Source organism: Sus scrofa, chromosome 1 (genome assembly GCF_054392235.1).
Source record: "Sus scrofa isolate SSC_HxYL_T2T_F1_AM1 chromosome 1, Sscrofa_HxYL_maternal_Yorkshire_Landrace_v2.0, whole genome shotgun sequence".
NCBI classification, from domain to species: domain Eukaryota; kingdom Metazoa; phylum Chordata; class Mammalia; order Artiodactyla; family Suidae; genus Sus; species Sus scrofa.
In genome coordinates this window covers 258,882,739-258,896,597 of record NC_139383.1, presented here as the reverse complement: position 1 = coordinate 258,896,597, position 13,859 = coordinate 258,882,739, and the positions used below count along the sequence as shown (strand labels likewise).

The window sequence follows — 13,859 nt, the reverse complement described above, 5'->3', positions numbered from 1 at the left end:
GTCTTTTTCCACTTGCTTTATTGTTTTGTTACAAGCAAGGCCTTTCTTCCTGTAGGCTCTTCCCAGTGGACAGACCTCTTCTATGTTGACCTGTCAGTCACTGCCCTGCCTTCTCTTCTCCTTCTTTTCCTTCTCTCATCCCAGCAGTCTCTCCTTCCCAGCAAATTTCCACCACGTAATTATGGCAATGCTTTAGCCTACTTCTCTGTTAGCTTAACAACCCTATTTTCTACTTGTGCTGATGCTACTGTTTGCTTTTCTGACGGGCTAATCCGTGTATCCTTTCAAGGCCTAACTTCCCCTACCATGAGAGCAGCTGGAGCTCTGATTCACAGGTGCCTTCCAAAGCTTTTCGTTAGCAATAGAAATGAGATGGCTTAGAAACCCATTTCTTCATCTGCAGGTGAGTACTGGAACCTTTGTGCAGCAAGCATCTTTCAAGTATCCCACATTGTGCCACTGCACAATTATTTTCTGACTAATACGGACAATGTTATAGGCACATTTGTCATGTTAAAAGAGAGAATGTTCCTTCACAGGTGATCACCTCCCCCCCCACGGCATTTCCCAAGAAATGGGCTCAAGAGAAAAGCACTCAGCTGACATGAGCAAAACTGAAGGATAATGACTTTGCCTTCTTCAATCTGAACAAGGAAGAGAAGAATTCCAAAATTTGAAGGCCTCAGCTCGTGTTCTGGTTCAACTGGCCAGACGAGGGCTTAGGGAGCAAGTCTGGCCTTCCCCAGCTGGGCTCTGTGGCAGCTAAGCCTCTCCACAAATCCTGGGCTTAATTACTTCTGACACAGTTGTCTCGCCTGGGCCTTCAGCTCCTTTTGTGCTCAAACCAATCTGAATCCAAAGGTAAGTCTTTGCCTACTCATCTTGGGCAATGCTTAATTTCCTACTAGGTGATCCTGAATTTTCATCAGGACCCACTGGTTCCTAGTGGAATTTTCCCCCTCTTTCCTTGAGTGGTCTTTGTTAAAAGTCCATTCAAAAGCCCGGCAAGAACTTTCTGCATTAAGCAGTTTCATCTTCAAGTATTTATTTTTTTGAACAAATAAGTACCTCCCCACCTTCCTTCACCCTCCAGAGCAGGCTCTGCTCTCTGAATGAAGTTAGGGGTAAGCGGTGGACCAACTCAGCAGAAGTGTTTTATTAATATCCAGAAGCAACATGCAGTGAACTAAACAAGCAAACACATGAAAGCAAGGAAATCAATACCAAAATACCCATGACCTGGCACAAAAAGAAACCTTCCCTCCAAGAATAACTCAAGGAAAAAAAATGTCTCCAGCTAGGAATTAGGCAAGAATGCTTTGAAGACATCAAGTAATCTGCTTACCAGAATTAAAAGACAATGCATCTGCAGGTGAACCATCCTGGTAAACTCTCACCCCTCACTACTCTGCCTCTGGTCCTTCCAAGCCCCCAAAAATCCAATCCTGTGTTGGAGCCAGACATCTCAAGACTAAAAATCCTATGTAGGCATCAACTGGTCAAGACAGAATCCCTCAGAAAGTAGACACATTTTATAATAGCATTTCCAAGCAGAAGAGGTAAATCCAAAGTGCTTCCAATGGACTTTCTATTTCTCAGTGTGGGCAGTTCTCTAGATACAAAGTTCAAGGGGACAAAAGATTCAAAAGGGCTTCCTAATAAACCACAAATGCAGCCTAAATTCATAAAAATCCATTTTCCCTTACTTGGAAACTTCTTCTCCTGGATTTTATAAATCCCAGAGACAGTTCCATTTAGGATTATCTTTTCTCCAGTGGCCCCCTCACCCCACCCCACACTTTTTTTTTTTTTTTTTTCTTTCTCCCTTCAGTACTGGCATGCAAACCATGCTGTTTTAACTTCTTTCCTGTTCTCCCAGTTCTTCTGGAACATTTTATTTTCGACAGTCAACTCATCTGGAGGAGTGCCACACTGAGGTCCAACTGTTTATAGCGTTAACTGTGTTTCTGCCAGAAGTCCACATCCAGCCCTACCTTCTCCAGACTGTCTCCTGGATTAAGAATTTATGCTTTTGTTTGGAAGAAGCTTAGAAAATGTGGAAACTTCCAAACATCACTCTTCTTCTTTACAAAGTTACTTTCACTTGCCCAAGACGAATCAGCAATGGGAAGCCACTGTCACCTTTCTTCAAGTACTGCCCCAGCCCCTCCCCCACCCCCCACAGTTAAAAATGTTGCTTGTGCTGTTCAAAAATCATTCTGAAGCTGACTTCATGTATACTGGCACCTGGGAAATAGCTAGCCATTGGCTCTGCAAGACACAATTGGGCCTTAAGAGGATACATAGAGGGCACACTCTCAAGATGAGCCAGTAACACTGGGAAATCACCAGTCATCATTTTAGACTGGATTTCACTCTTTTGGCCATTCATCAGTATTACAAAATGGTCTCTCTGAAAGAAACCAGTTTAAATCTGTACCAAGTTGCAAAATAGATCCTCAGAGTTCAATTGTGGGCAAGTTGCAATAGACCCAGACAAACTTCCAAGGAAGGGCATTTGAAAAGGACTCTCCAGCCCTGAAGGACAGAACTACAGAGAAAGAGGAGGACAATGTGAAGACGAGCACAGCTACAAACCCAAGAGTTAAAACTTGCCCCCAAGTCCCACCAACAAAACTGACTTCTGGGGGGGGGGGGTCACATCTATCAACAACCATGCTCAGCCCCGGGCTGCCCCACATGCCACTCCCAACAATAAAAGTCAATACTCCTGCCCTACTAGCATATTATTTCAGTTTCTCTGACAGCCTTGCACTCTGGAGAGGCAAGCTGATGTTTCACTAACAGCTACAATCATGGGCAGTACGGTGGTGGAAAGGCCACTGGGTTGGGAGTCAGCCGACCTGAGTTCGAGGCCTGGCTTTGTTACAAATGAACTTTCTGACCAAGTCACTTCACCTCCTCTCTGTGCCAGTTTCCTCCTCAGTTCAATGCAGTGGAGAGCAGAGGGGAGATGTGAAGGAGATGATCTCTCTAAGGCACAGAACTAGCTTTTTGAGTTCTGACAGGTGACTATGAAACACTGAATGTCATCATTTAAGATGTTACCAAGCAGTCAACTTTTAAATGATTTTTTTAATGTTAATTTCTACTTGGGAAATAATATTTTTGTCCATCATCCCAAAATCTCAGCTTAATCCTGATGTTCCCCAGAGTTCCTTATATTACAATAAATGCCTCTTTTCCTCTTCTTATTTTTTTAAGCAACCTTCCCCAAACTAAGACTTGTGCTATTAAAAGAGCTTAGAACTTCCCATTTCCTTGCTAGGGCTAAAATTAAACTGTCCATTCCTTAGGGCCCAACATAACATCTGCCAGATGTCTTGGCATATCGCACAAGAATAGGAATTTTCTTCTAGCATTATCTACTTTCCTATTTTCTCATAATCAATTAATAGGTCACCAACACCTGACTAATGTTCCTTTCAAAGCCACCACCTTCCTAAGTATGGGAACTTCATGAGATATTTGCTTTCACACTCTTTCTCTCTCTCTCTCTCTCTCTCTCACACACACACACACACACACTCACACACACACACTCGTGGACACGGTGGTTTTTTGTTTTTTTGTTTTTTCGGTTCATTTGATTTTAGTGGACACTGGAGATAATTTCCCCCACTTCTTCTGAATTTCCTTAGTTTCCATATATCAATCATCTAATCATACACCCATGTCAGACCCTTTGCAATCTGAGTTCATTATTTATATATTTCCTAATTTGTGACTGTGGCATTGTGAAATAGCCTCTCTGTTCCCCAGCCCTCAACTTGAAACATTCAATACAGCTTTGTCAATGTTCTGTCCCATGAGGCAGTGAACTATAAGTCTGATAAAGGCACATACCACAAAGAAGATAAGTAAGGTTACCTTAACCAAGAAAGCTCAACACCAGGAAAGTATCCAAGGTAGACTAGACCCTATTAAACTCCCTGACACAGAGAACAGATCTCTTTCCCAAGACACCTTTACCATTCTTTCAGGAAAACTGACCACAAGTACTCTAAAGTCCATTAGTAAAGTTGGATTTCTTTTTCCCCTACAGTCTTCTGGAATATTCAAGAGAAAAATATATGTGTATATATTTTTATATGCATATAAATTTATATATATATATATAATTTTTTCATCTAAAAGTTGTCTCCAACTCCAAAGAGTAAGGGAAAAAATAATTCTTCAGGGACTGTGATCAGTGAATTAGAGGGACATAAGTCTGAAAACTATTATGGAATACAAAGATTCAACAAGAAATCTTTTTATGGGAGTGTGCATCACAGCTCACATATACTTCTCCGGAATGATTTCTCTTTGTGACGTATTAGAGAAAATTATGTAAAAATTGGCCTAACGAGCCTTAGTGACTTGACGTCTCAAAAACAAAAAGGATCTCTAAGCCTTGGCATCAAATGAGAAGTTTTCATTAGACACTTTCTACTTCTCTCAGAGTGGTTTATCCAAAATACTTGCCCTATTTCAAAAGTTTATATCTAGAAAAATGCAAGAAACCATGTCTTAAATATAGTGGTACTTCTCAGCATTGAAGAGCATCAGATATGGATGTGTCTCTTAGGTAACCAGTTAGAACATATTCTCAAACTCCAAAATGCCTCTCAGATACCTAGTTTCTTTCCTCCAGAAAAGCTTAGCTCTAAGGCTGTTTATCTATAAAGACACCAAAACATTTGGTTGCAAGTAAAAAATGTGAGGCAAACTGCTGGACTGGCAATCAGATTGTCAGATTTTTTTCCTCCATCATCAAAATAAGTAATTAACCAGTTGTTCTGCTATCAGCAACAACAAAAATATCATGGAAGTTTGCTTCAAGATCAACGTATAATGTATTTATGTTTACAAAAACATATATGGTTGATTAGACGCAAAATTATCTGGTAATTACTTTCCCAAATAACTCTTTTTATCTCACTGCATTTGAAGAACTTCCTAGTTTGAACATGTAGCATATATATATATATATATATATATATATATATATATATATATACACACACACATTAGCAAATTTAAATATAACACTGTCATTCTACTTAGGAGCAAAAGTAATGGTATCAAAAAATAACATTCAAAAAATGAATAATGAAAGGTATGATTCCAAGTAAGGTTTTTTTAAAGTGCTGTTGGAGAGCCCTAGGTTTTTAATAAAGAAGCAGAGCTCTGAAGAGAAGTATTTTTAAATAAGCATACACATCAACTGAAAATCTTGAAAACCATACATCTTCGTCTGCAAAAACAGGGTTTTACTTCATTGACCATGGACAATTATCAGCTAAAGAACCATGTATTTCTCCTCTCCTTTCACACCCCTCAGAAGAACAATAACCCTCAATTAATGACACAACAGTTTGGTTTGAAAAATGTGATGTTGTCATATACAGCACTGTGCATTTACTGAATGACACTGCTCCCAGTTACTCTACAGAATATAATTACATTTGGAATCTAAAGCCACCTCAATATGCACAAAAATACTGTAGACATAAAGAACTTTACACACACTCAAATCAGACACATAATGAGAAAGCAAAGCAAGAAAAAAGCTGGTGTAAGTCGCTCACCAATGTGTTCCTTATTTCTGTTGAAGCTGGTACCTTTCTATATCTCTCCTTAGATGAAAACAAGGTCCAATTAGCCTCCTTACAATATATTAATTGGTTCTGAATCTCCTCCAAGTTTTCATTCCACTGTGGAGCCTTCCTCATCTATCTTCAAGAGTCCATCTAAAATTCTTCCAACATCTTCCCTCATCCTCAAGATGGCTACCTCACCTAATGGAAAAGCATCATCTCCATGGTTGGCTTTTATAAATTCCTCAAGCATTTCAGAATTTAGTTCTTTACTTGGATCAATTACATACATTCTCTAAAACTAATCTGTGCAGAACTCCAGTCAGTGTGTGGGGGACTGGGGTAGGTTTAGGTCCTTTCTTCAAATCATCCTCACAAAATGTCTTCCTCTGAGACTCATAAATTCCTCCCAATTAGAAAGGTGAAGCTACCTGGACAGAAGGTTTTCTCAACTGACATAATATTTTAAAATTTTGTTTCCATAGTGATATTGTTAAGAAGACATCTGATATTTCTGAAGACTTACAGTACTGGAGAACACAGAAAAACAGCAGAATGTAAGGGAAGAGGGAAAACAAAGGAACTAAAAGAAGGCCTAATACACAAATGGAGCATCCTGAAGAGAAATGTAGACCCTGAAGAAACTGGTGTCAGCCAGACTTAAGAGTTCCTCTGAGATCTTGCAGGATTTGTTGTTGTGGCTGTGGTTTTTCAGAAATCAACCCAAACCAGACAATGAAGTCTTGCTATGCATCAAAACATGATGATAACCAAGCCCCAGAACTCCAAAATCTCAGCTCAGGGCCACCACCATCTTCACAATGAGGAAATTCACATTTCCTGGTGACTTTCAGGAGACCTGGAGCAGCTTAAAGTTGTTTGAAGACCTTACTGGATAAATGTTTAAGGTTTTGCCTTGCCTTTCCTGAAGGAGGTCAAAACCCTTCAGGTCCACTCAAAAGGAGAGAGAAAAATTCCAAAAGTTTACTTTAAAATGGAAACAAATGTCTCCATAACTTGCCAGAGCACTCCTTGGGTGGGAGCAAAATCTGAGCAGCCCTTCCAAGCCCCTCACCTCCTTGCATAATGAGCAGAGAGTGAAGAACCACCACAAGATTCACCCCCTGGAAAGGGAGAAGGAGTAGGCAGGCAAGCCTCCTCCTCCAGCCATCACCAACAGAGCTTCAAAATGGAGACATCCATAATTTTATAAACACTTCTCAGCTTTGTCTCCTGGAAACCCGCTCTCCTCCATTTTCTGGTGGAGTTACAACATGACAGGGCTTACCTGACTCAGTTCCCAGCTCTCAAACTAGTCACTTTCTCCAAAAACCTGCAAGCCACCTCCAGAAACAAAACCAAAGCAAACCAAACAGCCAACACAGACACTCAGACACAGCCCCCGGGAGCCCTGGGAGAAAGCCCCAACTGGTTGGTCTTTTCCCATCCTAGACGCGTGCTTAAAAATGAAACTTTTTTTTTTTTTTTTTTTAGTAGGGGAGGGATATAAAAGGAACTCCAGGCAGCCTCCCTCCCTCTCTGTAGGTTAGAAGCTACAATGAAAAGAAAATGAGGGTTCCTCCAGGAATGGTGAAAAGCCTGGAGAATGAACGTGAGAAGAAGCTTTGTGTTTTGGAGTCTGGACTGGAACCAAAGCAGACAGCTTGCAAATGGAGGACAGGGAGATAAAGAAAGGGAAAGAGAGGGGCTGCTCCAATGGGGGGCGGCTGCGGCTTCCCCTCGTGCCTGGAAGGAGGGCAGACCCCTGGGAACTGCACAGGAGTCAGGCGACCCCCAGGCCCCCGCCTGGGGTCTTTTCTCCTTCCTCAGAGAAGAGCCAAGCGTGTGTAATGGCTTCTCCTCTTCAGAAACCGTTGTCCTCCTCCACCAGACGCTTCTGAACCCCCAGCCTGGAGACAGCTCCTCAGCTGCTCTTGAACCTGCGGCCCCCCCCTCCCCCGGCCGGCGCCCCCCGCTCCTCGCCTCTCAGCTCACCAGCAGCACCGGCAGCCGCCGCCGCCGCCACCCCCCGACACATCCCGACCCCGCATCCCAACTTCGGGGAGAGAGAGAGAGAGAGAGAGCCAAATACCTGAGGAAGAGGGGGATGCCAATCCGCACGGCTTTGCCATCGGGCTGGGGACAGGCAGAGAGAGGGGGAAAGGAAGGAGAGGGACAGAGAAAGAAAGAGGTCAACCCACTCAGGTCGGGGCGGCTGGGAGCGCTCCCTCCTCTGCCCCTCGCTCGCTCCCTCTGGCTCTCGGCTCAGGTCTCCTCGCCTCCCGCCCTCCGCCCCCCTCTGTCCCTACTCCTGTCCCCACACTCGGAGCATCCGTCCTAAGCCTCCAGCTCTCTTCTCACTCATCTTTCATTTTCTCTTCTCTCCACAGAACTACACGAAATTAATTAAGCCACAGCGCTCCGCTCCCCCCAGCAGAAGGAGCAGCCAGCAGGAAAAGCACAGCCACCTCCACTGCCACCACCACCACCTTCTCCTCCTCTTCCTCCTCCTCTTCCTCCCTCGCTTCTCCTCCTCCTCCTCTTCCTCCTCCCCTTCCAGCTCTCTCTCCCTCCTCCCCCCCCCCCCCCGCCTTCTCTCCTGCTTCTTCTCCTTGCTTCTTCCAACAGCCAGTCCATGCAGGGGACTTCCTCTCCTCCCCGCTCCACCAACCCTCCTTGACCGAATGAATGAGCGCGTTTGTGCCTCCACCACCCCGCGCTCTCCTCCCCGGAGCTCTCGGACCACCCCGAGGTGCTTGTTAATTGCAGTAACTTACAGAAGAAGCGTCCCGGCGCCGGGAGGTGTTTCGGGTTCTCCAGCCCCACCGCCTCCTTATCCTCTTTCTCTTTCTCCTCTTCCTGCTCGGGTTATTGTTGTGGAAGTTGTTTGGGAGTCTCATGTGCTTCTGCCGGGTCTCAGCAATGGAGGATCGCCATCTTCCCTGCCTTCCTCGGCTCCTCAGACTCGCTGCAGCTGCAGATGACCTGAGATATCCGTCTCTCTCTCCCTCTCCCTCTCTCTCCCTCCCTCCCTCTCCCTCTCACTCTCTCTCCCTCTCTCTCTCCTCTTCTCTCTCCTCTCCCTTTCCCTCGCGCTCTCTCTCTCTCCTCTCTCCCTCCCTCTGTGTCTCTCTCTGAATAATGAGCAACCAGAGGGAGAGAGAAAGCAAGACAGAAAGAGAGAAGGCAGACAATCTTCTCCTGCCACACAAAACGCCGGAGCACCAGGGGGTGCGCGAAGCCTTTCTAATAACAACAACAACGTGCAGGAGAGAGGAAGAAAAAAGAAAGAAAGAAAGAAATGAGGAAAGGGCTGGAGGGGAGAAGGGGAAGAATTATCCAAGAGCTGGAGAAGAGCAGAAGGAGAAGGTGGAGGAGATGCTGAGGCTGCTGTCCCCCCTCCCCCCCCGCTGAACCCCAGAAGGAGGCAAGGTGGTTGCAAAGTTAAGGCTGGGACATTGTCTTTGTCACTCAGAGCAACACAGAGCCAGACCAGTGAGATGCAAGAGGAGGCGGTGGCGGCGGCGGAGGAGGAGGAGGTGGTGGTGGTGGTGGTGGTGGTGGTGGTGGTGGTGATGGTGGTGGTGAAGGAGGAGGAGGAAGAGGAGGAGAAGGAGGCAAAGGAGGAGGAGAAGGGGAAGAGGCAGATGAGATGAATAAAGACCTGCGGAGAAGGCGGTGCGAGGAGCGCGGCGGCCGGGCTGAGGCGTGCGCGCTCGCGTCCCGGAGGCGCCCGGCTGCCCCGGCCGGCAGAGGAAGCCCCCTGTGAGGACCCTGCCCGGCCGCTCATAGCGCTTCCACCATCAGCCCTGCCCGAGGCGCAGAGCCCCGGCCCCAGAGAGTCCCTCACGCGCATCCATCTAGAGGCCAATCTTGCAAAGAACATACATGGGGAACTAGAGGTTGCAAGTCTAAACCCAGATCAACCACGTGGGGCTTTTTAATCCCTTTCCAGCTTGCGGTGTGAGTATCTCTAGTGAAAAGCTCAAATTGTCCATTTCTGGCACGTATTTTGAAGTCTTCTCCTCCGAAATAAAGGCTCATTGTACATTTCATTTCTTTTCTGATATGTAAAGGGGGTAGGGGAGGGAAAGAACCCATCATTCGAACCTCGGAACCACCACTTTCTTTTCCTAACTTGTTAAGTGTTTTGACGGCGCACCAAAAGGGAAAAAAAAAATTTTTAAAGCCTACTTAAATAACTTTACACCCTCCAGCCCCGCGTTGTTTGCACTTTCTGGCTGATCATCTAAAGGTTCGGAAAGTAACAATCAAAGTTCCTAATGATAAGGTGTCATGGTACTGAAGACAAGAGAGCCAAGATGAAGCTTTCACACCTTGAATTTTTATTTAGTGTAATTTCCCTCAAATCGTTCTGAACTACTTATTTTGCAAAGGAGTGGGTTTTACCCTCCTCTCTCACCAGGTCTAATGTCTCCTAAGGCTTTAATCTGATATGGGGGGGTTGCCTACAGTATAAAAAAAAATCAATACAGCAAGTCGGAAGCAATTGAAGTTCAAGGGCATGGGCTGGTTGTACCATTTCTATTTCTCGCATCCTCCAGTTGAACATCAACAGCCTCGGAGAGAGAAACACGCAGCGCGCGGAGCAGAGACCTTAATTAAAGTTTCTTTTGTCCGCGTCCGAATTGGGGGATGTTGCTGGATTCCTTTGCATTGGGGAGCGCGCATCCGGTGGAGAAAGCGCGGTGTGGAGATTCTGGGCAAGATTGTCCCCTAATGCTCACCACCTCCCCCGACCCCCAACCACAGTTCAGGAAGATACCTCCAAAAACCCACACAATAAAGGGGAGGAGGAGACGCACGAGGAGTTGGTTCCCACCAGATAGCGGGGTTTTATAAACAGATCTGAATTCTCATTTTCCAAGCGTTTCCTAATCGTTTATTCCAGGGTAGAATCTCTCACCCAGAGGCACGATTTCACCCTCTTCCAGTCAACACTTCCTGCCCTTTTCTCCTCCCACTCACATTGAAAAGCTTGGGAGCCCTAAAAGGGTGTTGATGGCGGGGGTGATAAATAAATAAATAAATGACACTCTACGCGTGCGGTGGAGAAGAAAGGAGGGGGAGGGAGAGGAGAGGCGAGGAGTGCGAAGAGAAAAAGTAAGGAGAGGAGACCAAGGAGGAGAAAGCTCATAGGCAAAAGGGAAACGGGAGTCAAAGAACGGAGAGCAGAAGAAAGGAGAGAGGAAGACGGTGAGGTTGTTCAGGACTGAAATGACCCTGGCTTTGTACAGACTTGGGAGGACTCCGGCTTCCAGGTGCCTGGAGGGACCTGGGGAAGCCCTTCTGCCCCGAGCTCCTCCCCCGGGACCCCAGGGGTGTCTGAGCACCGGTCGCGGCTCCCCCATAAATTCCTCGTGGCAACCAGAAGAAGCGCGCTCGGTCTCCGCCGTCCCTTCAGTGCCCCAGCTGATAATTTACCTCTTTGTCTTTAATAAATAGCTGACTTTTTCTGTCAAGCTCTGCACCGGGAAAATAACAATCGTATTTCAGGTTGAAAGCTCCTATTACTGCTGGGTTTGGGAGGTTGTGATAAAAATCTTCATCGACGTGAAGGTGCCTTCAGGGTTGGCTCGGGTCGGAAGTCCTAAGATGGGGGCCGCCCTTCCCCGGGGGCGGGGGCGGGGGGCAGGGACACAGGGAACCCGGCGGTGCAGAGGGAGGAGGAAGAGACGAGGTCAGAGGAAACTCAAGGCTCCTGGGGCACCAAAGGGCTTCCCGCAGTCGGGGAATGAGCCCTGGGGAGGAGCCTTTCGCGAGAACGTGAGCGCGCCCCAACACGCCTCAGACCTCATAAACCCACTTGGCAAAGACCGGGCGAGCGGCTGGCTGACCGACTGCGGTGAACTCGAGAAATTAACCTGCGCAGCAATTAAACGGGCTGCCGCCCTTTCAGACTCACCTCGAGCGACCGAGATGGAGAGCTCCCGAACCGGCCGCGGGGGGACCTGGCTCCTCCCTCCCGTCCCAGGAGAAGAGGACAAAAAGGGGAGATGGACTTGGAGATGGCCCCGCCCTTCAAACGCTCCAATCCTTGGAAACTAAACCTCCTCTCCAAGCCTCCACGTCTAGAAGGGACAAAGGCAGCGAGGAGATCCGGAGACCGATGGGGAGATAGATGGCTTTCGGGCTTCTCAAGTGGGTGTTTGGGGCAGAAGGTATAATGGCTAAGTTTCCATTCCAAACACAGGATCGTCTGCAGAAGACCATCTTATGATTTAGAAGCAGAGCGACTTCCCAAAGCCGTGAAGCAAAACTACTGCAAAACTCCCGCATAGCCCTGCCTTTTGAGTGGGGGGAAAGCTAAGATTTCCATTAATGATGCCAGACACAAATTTTTCGATTTTTTTGGAGTCACAAGTGCTTTAACTGCCCCTCTAAAATAATTGAAAGTAATTAAACATGGTAGGGGAGTGGACTTTTTGTTTGCTTGTTTTTATGGGGGATAAGTTTTCTTTCAAATGATAGGAAAGCATTTTGATAAATAAAAGCTGGGTCCGTCAAGGAAAGGTTTTAGGGAAAACCTTGACAAACTTGGCCCATAAGTAACTGTAATTATGCTTTGCCATTAGCGGACCATTAAGATAAGCAGGAGAAAGTTCACACCTCCTGCTAGTTAATTCCCTAAGAATATGCGAAAGATAATACAAGCCTAGTTGATGGGTTATCTTCTCCACCAGGAGGGTTAATTTCTAAATTTTTTAATTAAAATGGAAAAGCTTAGGTTTTGTACACAGGCAACAATGTGAGGGAAGTCTCATAGGGACAGGTTGACTCCCGTGAAATGTGCCTTTTGTTACTATACCCTATGCCATTATCCCCTGGAGTCATATGGGATTTCAAGACTTTATTAATGTTCCAGGAAATATGAATATGTGGGAAGTCTAGACTTTCTTCTCCCTTATCATGGTGACTGGCATACAGACTCCTCATAAAAGGAAATTATGGCTCATCAAAAGAGTGACTTTATGAGCATTAATAGAATAATAAATCTTGCAATTTTAGTTCAAGAAACAGTGGAGTCCTACAATCAGAGTGACCCATGCAAATATGATCCTCTTACTTGCCCAACTCTAGCAGGATAGGGATAGTCTATAAATCATTTTGGTTTTTAAAGGTTGGGATATAGCGCAGGGAACTACAGTCAATATCCTATGATACCATAATGGAAAAGAATATTTTTTAAAAAGAATATGTGTGTATACGTATATAACTGAATCACTGCTGTGTAGCAGAAATTAACGCAATATTCTAAATCAACTATACTTCAATAAAAAATTAATAAATTTTTTAAAAGATTAGAAAAGGAAAGCACCCAAACCTCTCAAAGAAAAGTGTTTATGGGAGAAAAGAGGACTTCTATCCCCTGCAGGAAGGAATTATGAAAAGACAGAAGAGTTGGTCCAGAGGCTACATTAAAAAGATAGAATTTCAACTGAAACAAGCGTGAATAGATGTTTTAATGTCATTGTTAGGTTATAGCATATAAAAAAGGAAAAGTCCTACTTCCTGAAAACTATGTTAAAAATATTCTAGTTTATAACCCCACTTTCTAAATTCCAGCTGGAAAACTGTTCAAGCTGATGATTTTAGCAAAACAAAGAGTAGATGAAAAGAGTGTATGGCTTTTTCAGAAGTCTTAATTATCCCATCTTCAAACAATTGACTGCATTGTGACACACTTCTTGAACTTGGTGGTATTTTCCTTCCTATGTAAAACACCTTTTCCAAGAAATTCAATATAGTCTTTTTACTATTTGAGTTTGTTATTGTCAACAGGTTATTTACTTTGGATTTTACAAATCTTTTAACTCTTGTTGGAAATTAATCTTTATAAAGTTCTTTTAAAGACCTCAAATTGGATAATTTTAGACTCTCCAGATATCAAAAATGTGAAGTCACTAACATACCTTCTTTCTGATCCCTTACAGAAAAATCAACATATTCTCATAAACCCAAATCTAAACATATGTAACTGGTTGACTAGTGTCCATATCTAGGGAGATGTGACTAAACGAAGACAAACATGGATAATTCATGATTCTGAAAAGCTCTCAAAGGAAAAGAAATTGCAATAACTTATGTTAAACTTCCCCTGTGTGAATCTTTGCATATATATACCTTTGGATATCAAGGAAGAGGTTTCAAGAGCAATTGTTCTAAAATTAAAAAAAAAAAACAAAACTCTTTTTCCCATAAGTAAAAGCTAACTTGACAGTTCTATCAAACTAG

General features: G+C 44.7%; 1 protein-coding gene across 47 annotated transcripts in view; it reads right to left on the bottom strand.

Moving 5' to 3' along the window:
- Positions 1-11,585, bottom strand: part of ZNF462 (zinc finger protein 462) — a 150,121-nt gene extending 138,536 nt beyond the window's left edge. For 20 of the 47 annotated variants that reach the window (XR_014825042.1, XR_014825034.1, XR_014824990.1 and 17 more), the window contains exon 1: positions 8,381-8,568. The gene's annotated coding sequence lies outside the window, so the exon portion shown is untranslated. Of the gene's footprint in view, positions 1-5,594; positions 7,174-7,695; positions 7,740-8,380; positions 8,569-11,529 lie in introns of those variants that run through there. The other 27 variants (XR_014825040.1, XR_014824995.1, XR_014825055.1 and 24 more) reach the window with 5 other exon arrangements.
- Between the last annotated feature and the right edge of the window lie 2,274 nt (positions 11,586-13,859).